General features: G+C 35.5%; 1 protein-coding gene across 1 annotated transcript in view; it reads left to right on the forward strand.

Moving 5' to 3' along the window:
- Positions 1-12,606, forward strand: part of LOC149847323 (tRNA nucleotidyltransferase cca2-like) — a 126,488-nt gene that overhangs the window by 22,426 nt on the left and 91,456 nt on the right. The window lies entirely within an intron of this gene.

The following is a 12,606-nucleotide window of genomic DNA, read 5'->3' on the forward strand; positions in this document are numbered from 1 at the left end:
ACCATTCAAGTATTGTACAAATATCTTGCCAAATCAAATATTCAGAAATATATGAAACTAATGCTGGACAGTAAAAGATGCATGAATAACTTCTTAAGTTATTTATCAGAGTTGCTTTTGCATGCATGTCTCTATTAAATGCACACAAATTTAATTTTTACTTTTCTTTATACCCGCAGATACTCAAAGCAGACACAATTCTCGAGGTTTCGGTTAGTTTTCAGTTATAGCTTAACACACAATTTGTATTTTAATTGCTAGGTTCTACACTTGTTCTTCGACCGATATCATGAATCAACATCATTAATCAGAATATTAGGAATCAACACCTAATATCGGGACATCAAGAAAATCAATATCCATTGACGCCACTTTCTTGGTATACCAATAACTACTGCTGAGTCAACACCCACTACCCGAGACAAAATGGTTGAAAGCTCCCTAAAATCGTGGCCGAGAACATAAAGCTCACTTTGAGTTCTTGGGACACAATTGCACACAAAATTTTAGTATTTTCATAGTCCCCATAATCGTTATCCAAGATTTTCATATTGTAGAAGGGACATCAAGGAAGAACATAATTACACTGTTTTGGTCTCTTTTACCATTTAAATCAATTTCAAGTTCTTTACAAAAGAACTGTTTTGAAAATTATGCAATAACAATTTCGTGCCTTGACTCTCACAATTTAATAGTGTAATAAATTTTGAAAAAATAATTATTTTCATAAATTATTTTGCAATGCATAACCAATTCACTAGCATTGGAGCAACACATGCTCCTGGCCTACATAGGCTCACAGTGGTTCACACATTACCACTAACATAAACTCAAATAAGTGATTTATGCAAATTGCCAAATTTCATTGAACATAAAACGTACAGTTTCACAATTTATGTTCATAATGCACATTCACAATACAAAAAGAATGCACATTTAGCCAAGCATATACACATGCATATTGAAAGCTTGCCGACCACACTATTCATTATCAAATTTATGCATACGATCAACAAACATGCAAACAATAACACAAGATCAGATTTATGGATATGATCAAAGTCATGCATATGATCACAGTCATGCAAACATCTAATTAAAATCAGATTCATGCGTATGCTAAGAAAACTGTAAACTGATATGTTTAAGATTAGATTCATATACCAAATCAACTGACAGAAAAATATATATCCCGATCAAATTCATGCACATAATCAGCTGATTGCAAACATGCACATGATCAGCTTCATTTACATAAATCGATTAACAGATATAGGCACATAATTCCTGATCAGATTCATGTACATGCTCTCATGATTAGTTGCATCATATGATTGGCTGCATGTATATGAATAGGCTGACACAGATTTTTATGTGTTCGGATCAAATTTATGTACATGATCAATTTAATGTACATGTATCGGTTAACAAAAAATATACGTATCTACTGATCAACTTCATGTACATGAATGGGCTAACAGAAAAACATGAGTATGCTGATCAGATTTATGTACATGATCAACTTCATGTACATGATCAACTTCATGTACATGAATCAGTTAAGCAAAAAAATATACAAGTGCTGATCAAATTCATAAAAATGATCAACTTCATGTACATGAGTCAGCTAACAGGAATATATATATGTGCTGGTAAGATTTAGGTACATGATCAACTTTATGTACATGAGTCGGCCAAAAGAAATATATGGATTCATGTACATGATCAACTTCATGTACATGAATCGGCTAACAAAAAATATGTATAAGCGCCGATGAGATTCATTTACACGATCAACTTCATGTACAAGAATCAGCTATCAGCATTATATGTGTGTTGATCAGTTTCATGTACATGAATCGACTCATAAAAAATATGTAAGTGCTGATCAGATTCATGTACATGATCAACCTCATATACATGAATCTACTAACACAAATATTTGAGAGTGCTGATCAGATTCACGCACATGAATCAACTTCATGTACATGAATCAACTTCATGTACATGAATCAGCTGATCAAAAATATATAAGTGTTGAGCCTATCTGTCCGGATCATGTATATGATCAACAAACATGTAGAACACATCTATCCAAATCATATACATTGTCTGCAGCTTGATATATATACATATATATCAGATTCCAATGCCCCGATCTGAATTACATATATATGTCAGATTCAAGAACATGATTTGATACATATATGTAAATCATATTCATCATTGATCAGCAGTCTGAAACATATATATATCAGATTTCAGACAAGATCGACAAAACTTAAATTAAATGTGTAATAAATGATTCAAACTCATAACATCGACCAACTGAAATTATGCACATAAACATTAGGTTCGAATTGGCAGACTAAAAACATGTTTCAGGTGTATGAACATGAAATCGGCAAGACTTTAAATTAAAGAAAACATATAATTGAAGCATGCTCATAAAATTGACAAACCATATGTGATCAGATTCATGCTCATAAAATCGACTACTGAAAAAAAGCACATATTTCATATGCTCATGGACTCGACAAAAACTGAAATATATATATTTTTCGGATGCATGAACATGAAATCGACAAATCTGGATATATATATCTTTGTGATTAGATTTTCCTTTTTCCTATTTAAACCCATGCTCAAATCAATTTACTCTAGCTCCTTTCCTCTGCGGATTAAGAGAGAAACTCATAGCTTGGTTCAAAGATTGAAAAACTAGAGAAAGGATGAAAAAAATCGTAGATGCTTCTTCTTCTTCTCTTTTCCCTACAAACAACAACAGCTACGCCTTCATCCCAAAATAATTGGGGTCGACGATATGAACTTCTTCTCTTTTCCCTCTTCTCTCTTTTTCTTTCTCCTTTCCTTTTTCTCATTATCCCATGATTTTCCCTCTTTCTATTTTTTTCTCAACTCTCTCTCTTTCTCTCTAGAAATCGAATTCTAGAGAGAGAGAGGGGTTCTAACCTTATATAATTTTTAAAATCTCCAGAGGGGGTGACACCCCCTTCTAGATCCCCTGTAGGTGTGTAGAACTCTACCTTTAACTCTCTTATCCTTGTAGATTTTAGGATTTTAATTTATTTTTTTATGCTTGGAATATTGTAAGGGGGATGCGGTAGAACTCTATCTCATTCTTAGTATTTATTTAAAATGGTTGTTTTTAAAACTTTAAATTCATTTTAGTTTTAAAATTGACACGAATGGATTATGAATCCAGATTGGATCCATAATCCAAATTCATATCTAAACCAAATAGATCTCAATTCAGACCGGATCTTAGTCAATATGGATCTTGGAATGGGTTCATATCCATATTAACATGGGTCCAATGGAGTGGGTTTAGTTCGATCCAAACCAGAAAAAGTCCAAAAAATAGAGTTCGGTCGTTTTAGAAAAATGCATTTTTCGGGCCAACCATTATCTGATTTCGAGAAGACAGATCTCCTATGAGATCTACGTTCTGAGACAGATCTAACAATGGTCTTAGCTAAATTTCGCTTCCGAATTTCATTTGAATTTAACTCGAATTTCACTTGAATTTAAAGGTTTAAAACAATAAATTTCATAAATTTTAATTAACATAGTTAGATCTTATCATTGGGCTCTGGTCCAAGTGTAGACTCAGCTGACATTACCTCATAATTAAATATTTCCATGATTTTATTAAGTTAAATATAAATATTTAATTTAAAAATAATATTTTGGGCTTAAAAATCATGAAAAAATTATGAGATATTACATCTCTACCCCCTTAAAAGAATTTCGTTTACATAATTATAATGTACCGAATAAATGTGTAATGAAAAAGGGTGGAAGCACCAATAGAGCAAATGTCACTCTTTAAGAGTGACCACTAGAGCCAAGAACACAAACACCGAATGTGCACACACAAAAACTCTCAAATATGGAAATGACTTAAAGTCATAAGTTGAACATTAATGAAGAAAGGAAGAGAGCGGTATTAAACCCATACATGAGAAGGAGAACACCTCCTCTATTTATAGAGGAGGGAGGCACTAAAGAAGAGACTACAAGGGGGCTCCCTTGTAGTCGTTGGGAGCTCCAACGGTCAGAAATCTGACCGTTGGGGCCCCAACGACTACAAGAGTGGGGCCCCTTGTGGTCATCCTAAAGAAAGAAAATAAAAAAACAAAAAAGGAAAAAGTGAAAAAGGAAAAAGTAAAAAGGTACATTGGCAGAATTACAAGAATACCCCTATCGGGTATTTCAATAGAATATGTATATATATACATATATGTATACATATACTTATATATATACGGATGTATATATATAAGTATATATATATATATATTTTAACACGCCCCCTCAAACTTTACGGGGAGAAGACCGAAAGTTTGCTAAGAAGAAACATGAATCGTGGAGTTGGGAGCGCCTTGGTGAAGAAGTCAGCAAGTTGATGCTCTGAAGTAACATATGGTAATGAGATAGTCCCTCTGAGGTATTCATCTCGAACATAGTGGCAGTCCATTTCAATATGCTTGGTCCGCTCATGAAAGGTGTGATTACTAGCAATGTAAATCGCACTTTTGTTGTCACAACAGAGCTTGGTGGGAGTGGAAATGGGGACACCCATGTCAGCAAGGAGACTTCTGAGCCATACGATTTCCATAGTTGTCATTGCCATGGCCCGATATTCAACTTCAGTGGATGACAGTGAAACCTTCTGCTGCTTCTTGCATCTCCACGAAATTAGAGATTCACCTAAAAAAATACAAAGACCCGTTATTGAGATACGATCATTGGGATTTCCTCCCCAGTCAGCATCAGTAAAAGCAGTTAAGTCAAGAGAGGAGGAAGAGGATAAGAAGAGTCCCTTTGATATAGTATTTTTTGTAATGAAGTGCCGGATGAAGTCTCCAAGCGCAAGAACAAGAGAGCACGCACATACACAAATAGCCACTAATGGGCAAAAGAACAACACAACCACTTAAAGTGGTAAGGCACCCAAAAGAAGAGGAAAAATATATATTCCACTCAAAAGGCTTCAAAGAAGCATACTTTACAATGGGGAGAAACCCCTTTATTTATAGACAAAAGAGGAGGCCTTGGAAGGGCTCCTAGAGGGACGTTGGAGCCCTTCCAACGGTCATAAATATGACCGTTGGATGCTCCAACGTCCTCCTAGGTGGGGCCCATTCCAAGGTGGAAAAGAAAAGAATAAAGAAAATAAAAAAGAAAGAAAAAAAAGAAATAAAAGAAAAGAAGAAAAGTTACAATATGCGATAAGAAGTAAAAAGACTGTTTTACCTCTATGGGTCTATTTACAAAAGATATAAATATATATATATATATATATATATATATTTATATATGTAGATAGACACATAGACATATATATAATTAATATATATATGTGTATGTGTCATGATCTATATATATAAATATATTTATGTACAACATATTTTAACACCCCCCCTCAAACACACGGTGAGATCACCGAGAGTTTGCTAAGGAGAAAGAAGAAACGAGGCGATGGCAAAGCTTTGGTGAAGAAGTCCGCCAACTGGTACTCGGTTGGAACATAAGGCAATTGAATGGTGCCTCGTAAGAACTCATCACGAACATAATGGCAATCCATCTCAATGTGCTTTGTTCTTTCATGAAAGGTGTGATTGCTGGCAATGTAGATAGAGCTCTTGTTGTCGCAGCACAGCTTTGAGGGAGTTGAGAATGAGACTCCCATATCTTTAAGCAAACTTCTTAACCATACGATCTCCGTGGTGGTAGTGGCCATCGCACGATACTCTGCTTCAGTAGAAGAGAGTGAAACTTTCTGTTGCTTCTTACACCTCCAAGAGATAAGTGACTCTCCAAGAAACACGCAATACCCTGTGGTAGAAATACGATCATCGGGGTTACCACCCCAATCAGAGTCAGTATAAGCAAGTAAAGTAAGAGGTGAAGAAGAGGGTAAGAATAATCCTTTTGTTATGGTGCCTTTCAAATATCTGATAATTCTCATGACAGCAGCCATGTGAATGGTGGAGGGAGCAGTCTGAAATTGACTTGCACTATGAACTGCATGAGAAATATCGGGCCTAGTGATGGATAAGTATGTGAGCGACCCAATCAATTGACGATAAGGTGTGGGATCAGCTAAAGGAGTGCCATCACTGGCTCTCATCTTGGCATTGATTATTTCTGGCGTCTCCACCTTCTTGTCATCAGTCAGTCCAGACCGATCAATAATGTCGGAGGCAAGCTTCATCTGAGAGAGGACATACCCTTTGGGGGAGTATGCAACTTCAATACCTAAAAAATATCTTAGATAACCAAGATCAGACATATCAAAATTTTCTTTGAGAATATTCTTAATAAGGTCAATTCCTCTCTTATCATTACCTGTGATAATCATGTCATCAACATATAATAACAGAATTGTAATGTGATCATTCGAATTTTTAACAAACAAAGCAGTATCAGTATAACATGAGGAGAAACCATTATCAAGAACTACTTTGCTAAAAAGATCATACCAAGCTTTAGGTGCTTGTTTAAGACCATAGAGAGCTTTATTTAACTTTAGAATATTTCCTTTACCAATTTCAAGACCTGGCGGAGGATCCATAAGGACTTTTTCATATAAATTTCCATTTAAAAAAGCGTTTTTAACGTCAAGTTGATATATAGGCTATTGTTTAATGGAGGCTAAGGCAATTAAAGTTCGCACACTAGTCATCCTAGCTACGGGAGCAAAGGTTTCCTCATAATCAATTCCATATTCTTGGGCATAGCCTTTTGCAACCAAACGAGCTTTGTATCTCTCAAGAGATCCATCACACTTGGTTTTAACTTTATATACCCATCTACACCCAATAGCCTTTTTTCCTAATGGTTGGGGAATAATATTCCAAGTTTGAGCTTTGTTAAGAGCCTCTAATTCAACTTTCATTGCTTCAATCCAATGTGGATGATCTTTAGCTTCTTTAAAGGAAGTAGGCTCATGATATGAATGAATTAACATGAGACAAGCCCTATAATTAGGTGAGAAAGATTCATAAGATACAAATTTTTGTGGAGGTCTACTATTACGAGAAGATCTCCTAGGTGCATTAATAGGTTCTTCTAATGAGAGATCTTGAGAATATCTTTCAAGAGCAGGTTGATGTTCATTTCTTGACCGCCGAGTATATACATTTATTTCATTAAGATTCTCAATTTGAGAATTATTACCATGTTGGAGTATATCATTATGATGGGAGATGCCATCACAAGTATTATCGCAAGTAATTGCATCTGGTGTTTCAATTCTAGGAGCAAGATCAAATAGGAAGGAATAGTCAAAGACTTCTCTAGATGTGTGAACATCAAATCCATTTTGTTCTTCAAGAAAGTTTACATTTCCTGATATATAGAGTTTATTATTTCGAGTATCATAGCATCTATAACCTTTTTGATTTTCACCATATCCAATGAATGCACATTCAATAGCTTTAGGTGATAGTTTATCTTGTCCTTGAACAAGCACAAAACATTTACATCCGAATATCCTTAATCTATTAAAATCTGGAGTAATTTTAAATAATTTTTCAAAAGGTGATACATTTTTTAAAGAAGCAGAGGGCATACGATTGATTAGATATGTTGCGGTAAGAAGAGCTTCGGCCCAAAAGTTTGTAGGAACATTTTTAGAAACAAGAAGTGTTCTTGTAGTTTCAATTAAATGTCTATGTTTTCTTTCCGCAAGACCATTTTGTTGCGGGGTTTTAGGACAAGATCGTTGATGCAAAATTCCATTTGTTTTGAAATAATTTTGAAAATCTTTAGACATGTATTCTCCTCCAGAGTCGGATCTAAATATAGCTATATTGTTTTGAAATTGGTTTTGAATAAGAATATGAAATTCTTTAAAATTATTAAAGACATCGGATTTGTTTTTAATAATGTAAACCCATGTATATCTAGTAAAGTCATCAATAAAACTTACATAGTAGGAGTAGCCTCCCTTGGACAGAACGGGTGCCGGTCCCCATACATCGGAATGCACAAGTTCAAAAGGTCTTTTTGACACAGAATTACTATGAGAATACGTAAGCGAATGAATTTTTCCAATGATACAATCATTGCATGTGAATGTATTTGTATTACAAAATTTTTCCAAAAAAGGAAAGAGATACAATTTAGAAACACTAGGATGTCCAAGTCTTTTATGCCAAGTCTCAATATCTTTGGATTGAACATGATTACAAAATGATTTGGTTGGTAATGACAAAAAATCCATATAATAAAGATCCCCTCTTCTATGGCCTTGCCCAATCCGCTTCCCGGACCGGAGATCCTGCACATAGCAATGGGTAGGTGAAAAAGTGACATTACATTCAAAATCGGTAATTTGGGAAACGGAAAATAGATTTAAATTAAGTTTTGGAATAATTCGAATTTTGGGAACAAAAAATTCTTTGTTTTCATTATAAGTTTTCTCAAGATTCCCAATGCCTTCAACATCCAAGGATGTTCCATCGGCAGTGGAGACAAAAGATTTAAATTTGTTGAGACTTGTTTTTGATAAGAGTGATGCATTCGGAATCATATGAAAGGAGGCACCCGAATCAAGAATCCAAGAGGTCATACCTGGGAAGGAGGAGATAGCGGCGCCGGAAGTGGATGGTGTAGAGGAGAACTGAGAGGAGCTCATCTTCATGAATTGTTGAAGAGTTTCGGTAAGATGAGCAAGGGACTCTTTTATGTCACCATCTTTCTTTGAGTCTTCATTTGGAGGAGCTTCACCAACGGAGGCCACCTTCTTTTTAAATCTTGGGCAATCCGGACGAATATGGCCCGGTTCATTACAATTATGGCAAATAATTTTCCTTCCTCCACCACCATTATTTTTAAAAAAATGAGGTGGTTTGTATGGCCTTACATTGTTGCCGGGTCTAGACACGGCATGAACTTCATCAACATCTCGTTTTAATGCCAAACGAGTATCTTCTTGACATAAGTCGGCCAAAATATCACTTAGAGGAGTAGAGGCCCTATGGAGAAGGGATCCTCTAAGTTGCTCAAATTCGGGGCGAAGCCCATGAATAAATTGGAAAAATCTTTCTTTTTCCATTTGCTCTTGCCTCATAGCAATAGCACTACCTTCCCATTGGGGTTCGAGAAGGACAAGTTCATCCCATAAAGAAGATAGGGCACTATAGTAGTCCCTAATACTCATATCACCTTGTTTGGTAGCTCTTACCTTTTCTTGTAGAAAGAAATGCCTAGCAAGGTCTCTTTGAGTGTACATGCCTTTCATAAAGAACCAAGCTTCATTTGCCTTCTTGAATTTGGCGAGATTTGCACAAATCTTTAATTCAACATTGTTCATGAACCATGCTAAAATTTTAGCATGCTCACTTTCCCAATCTTCTAATTTAGAAGAGTAATCAAGAATAGCCTTCTCTTTTTCCTCTTCGTTCAAAGCTTTTTCCTTATTACCTTCAAACTTAGTCAACTTCAATTGTGGTTCCGGAATGGTTCCACATACATAACCCCAAAGTTTTTTACCTTTGAGATTGTTTTCCATAGCGGCCGCCCACATGCGATAATTGGTCCCATCCAATTTGAATGAGAGGTCGATTTTTGCATCCTTGTTGGCCATTTGTAGAAGAGGAATATGAATGTAGGAAAGAGAAGGATATTACTTGTCAAAAGAAGATCCGATGAAGCTTTATCAACCAAGGCTCTGATACCATGTAATGAAGTGCCGGATGAAGTCTCCAAGCGCAAGAACAAGAGAGCACGCACATACACAAATAGCCACTAATGGGCAAAAGATCAACACAACCACTTAAAGTGGTAAGGCACCCAAAAGAAGAAGAAAAATATATATTCCACTCAAAAGGCTTCAAAGAAGCATACTTTACAATGGGGAGAAACCCCTTTATTTATAGACAAAAGAGGAGGCCTTGGAAGGGCTCCTAGAGGGACGTTGGAGCCCTTCCAACGGTCATAAATATGACCGTTGGATGCTCCAACGGTCATAAATATGACCGTTGGATGCTCCAACGTCCTCCTAGGTGGGGCCCATTCCAAGGTGGAAAAGAAAAGAATAAAGAAAATAAAAAAGAAAGAAAAAAAAGAAATAAAAGAAAAGAAGAAAAGTTACAATATGCGATAAGAAGTAAAAAGACTGTTTTACCCCTATGGGTCTATTTACAAAAGATATAAATATATATATATATTTATATATGTAGATAGACACATAGACATATATATAATTAATATATATATATGTGTATGTGTCGTGATCTATATATATAAATATATATATGTACAACATATTTTAACATTTTTGACATATCTGACAATTCTTAATACGGCTGCCATATGAACCGAGGTAGGTGCATGCTGAAACTAGCTTACTGCATGAACCACATGGGCTATGTCTGGACGTGTGATGGATAGATAGGTGAGAGATCCGATTAATTGTCGGTAGGGAGTTGGATCCTCAAGAAGAACACCATCTTCAAGTCTCAGTTTTGCATTAATGACTTCGGGAGTCTCGACTTTCTTTTCATCAGATATTCCTGATTTGGCACAAATTTCTGCAGCTAATTTCATCTGAGATAGGATGTATTCTCGCGGGGAATAAGCCACTTCAATCCCTAAAAAATATCTCAAATAACCAAGGTCAGACATATCAAAAGTTTCTTTCAACATGGACTTTACATCATTTACTCCCTTTCTATCATTCCCAGTAATGATCATATCATCAACATACAGCAAAAGCATAATAATGGAGTCACCTGTCCTTTTAACAAAAAGAGCAATGTCAGTATAACAAGAAGAAAATCCTAAATTTATTAATACGTTACTAAACCTATCATACCAAGCTTTAGGTGCTTGCTTAAGACCATATAAAGCCTTTTTTAATTTCAAAATTTTTCCATTTAAATCCATACCTGGAGGAGGTTCCATATACACTTCTTCATTTAAATTACCATTCAAAAAGGCATTTTTGACATCAAGTTGAAAAATTGGCTATTTTTTAACTGCGGCTATTGTTAAAATATGATGTATATTTATATATATATATCTATATACATAGATTACGACACATACACATATATAATATATATGTCTATGTGTCTATCTATATATATAAATATATATATATATATTTATTTTGTAAAACCCGATAGGGGTATTTCTGTAATTTCACCCTGTACACGCATATCATTGATATGCTTTTCTCCTTTTCTTTTTCCTTTATTCTTTTTCCTTTTTTTCTTTTTTGTTTTTATTCACTTGAGAGGGGTCCACATAGAGTCGTTGGACCCCTCCAACGGTCATAAATATGACCGTTGGAGGGGCTCCAACGACTCTATGGGAGCCCCTCCTTGGGTCCCTTGCTGTGTATAAATAAGGGGCTCAGCCCCATGTATTTGCTAAGCTTCTCTTGAAGCATTCTATGAAGTGAGATATATTTTTTATCTTTTTTTTGTGCTTGACCACTTTTGTGGTTTATTTTGCCCTTTAGTGACATCTTGTGTATGTGCGTGCTTCCGTGCTTTCGCTTGGAGACGTTGCTGTTTTCATTTGGCACTTCATTACAGCTATAGCAATAAGGGCTCGAACACTCGTCATTCGAGCAACGGGGGCAAAGGTTTCATCATAATCTACCCCATACTCTTGGGCATATCCCTTGGCTACCAACCTAGCCTTATATCTTTCCAATGAACCATCACTCTTAGTTTTTACTTTAAACACCCACCTACATCCAATGGGTTTCTTGCCATTGGGAGGATCAATGATTTCCCAAGTTTGAGCCTTTTTAAGAGCATTAAGTTCAAGTTGCATAGCTTCATTCCAATGAGCATATTGCTTAGCATCATTGTAATGAGATGGTTCATGAAAAGAGTGAAGAGCAAGTAGGCATGCCCGAAAGTTAGGCGAAAAAGAATCATAAGAAACAAATCTATTTGGCATTTTAGGAATCCGATTTGATCTTCTTTGAGAAGTCTCTTCGATGGACTCATTTTGGGAAAATTTTTCAAGGGCACAAGGAGGATTCCTTTCATTCCTTCTAGAGTAGACTTGAATTTGTCTTGAAACATTTTCTTCTAAGTTTTGATCATCGCTTGGATGTTCAACAAGATCTTCACTAAGGGATTCATTAAGATCAATATAATCCTCTATGATGTTTTCTTTAGGCAATAAGTCAAATAAGAATGAATAATCAATATTTTCATTCGGTTGGTGCGAAAAACCACTTTCCTCTTCAAGGAATGTGACATCTTTAGAGATATAAAGCTTGTTTTTAAGTATGTCAAAACATCGATATCCTTTTTGTTTTTCGCCATATCCTAAAAAAATACATTCAATAGCCCTAGGGGAAAGTTTATCATTCTTGTGAGTTAAAACAAAACATTTACATCCAAAAATTCTTAGCCTTTTATAATCGGGAGACATTGTAAAGTTTTTCAAATGGAGAAAGATTTTTCAAGGAGGACGAAGGGGTTCTATTGATAAGATATGTAGAGGTTAGAACCGCTTCGGCCCAAAAGGATTTTGGAATGTGTCTTGAGATTAACAACGTTCTTGTGGTCTCTATTATGTGCCTATGCTTTCTTTCCGCAAGTCCGT

Source organism: Nuphar pumila, chromosome 2, assembly GCF_984573655.1.
Source record: "Nuphar pumila chromosome 2, dmNupPumi1.hap1.1, whole genome shotgun sequence".
NCBI lineage: Eukaryota > Viridiplantae > Streptophyta > Magnoliopsida > Nymphaeales > Nymphaeaceae > Nuphar > Nuphar pumila.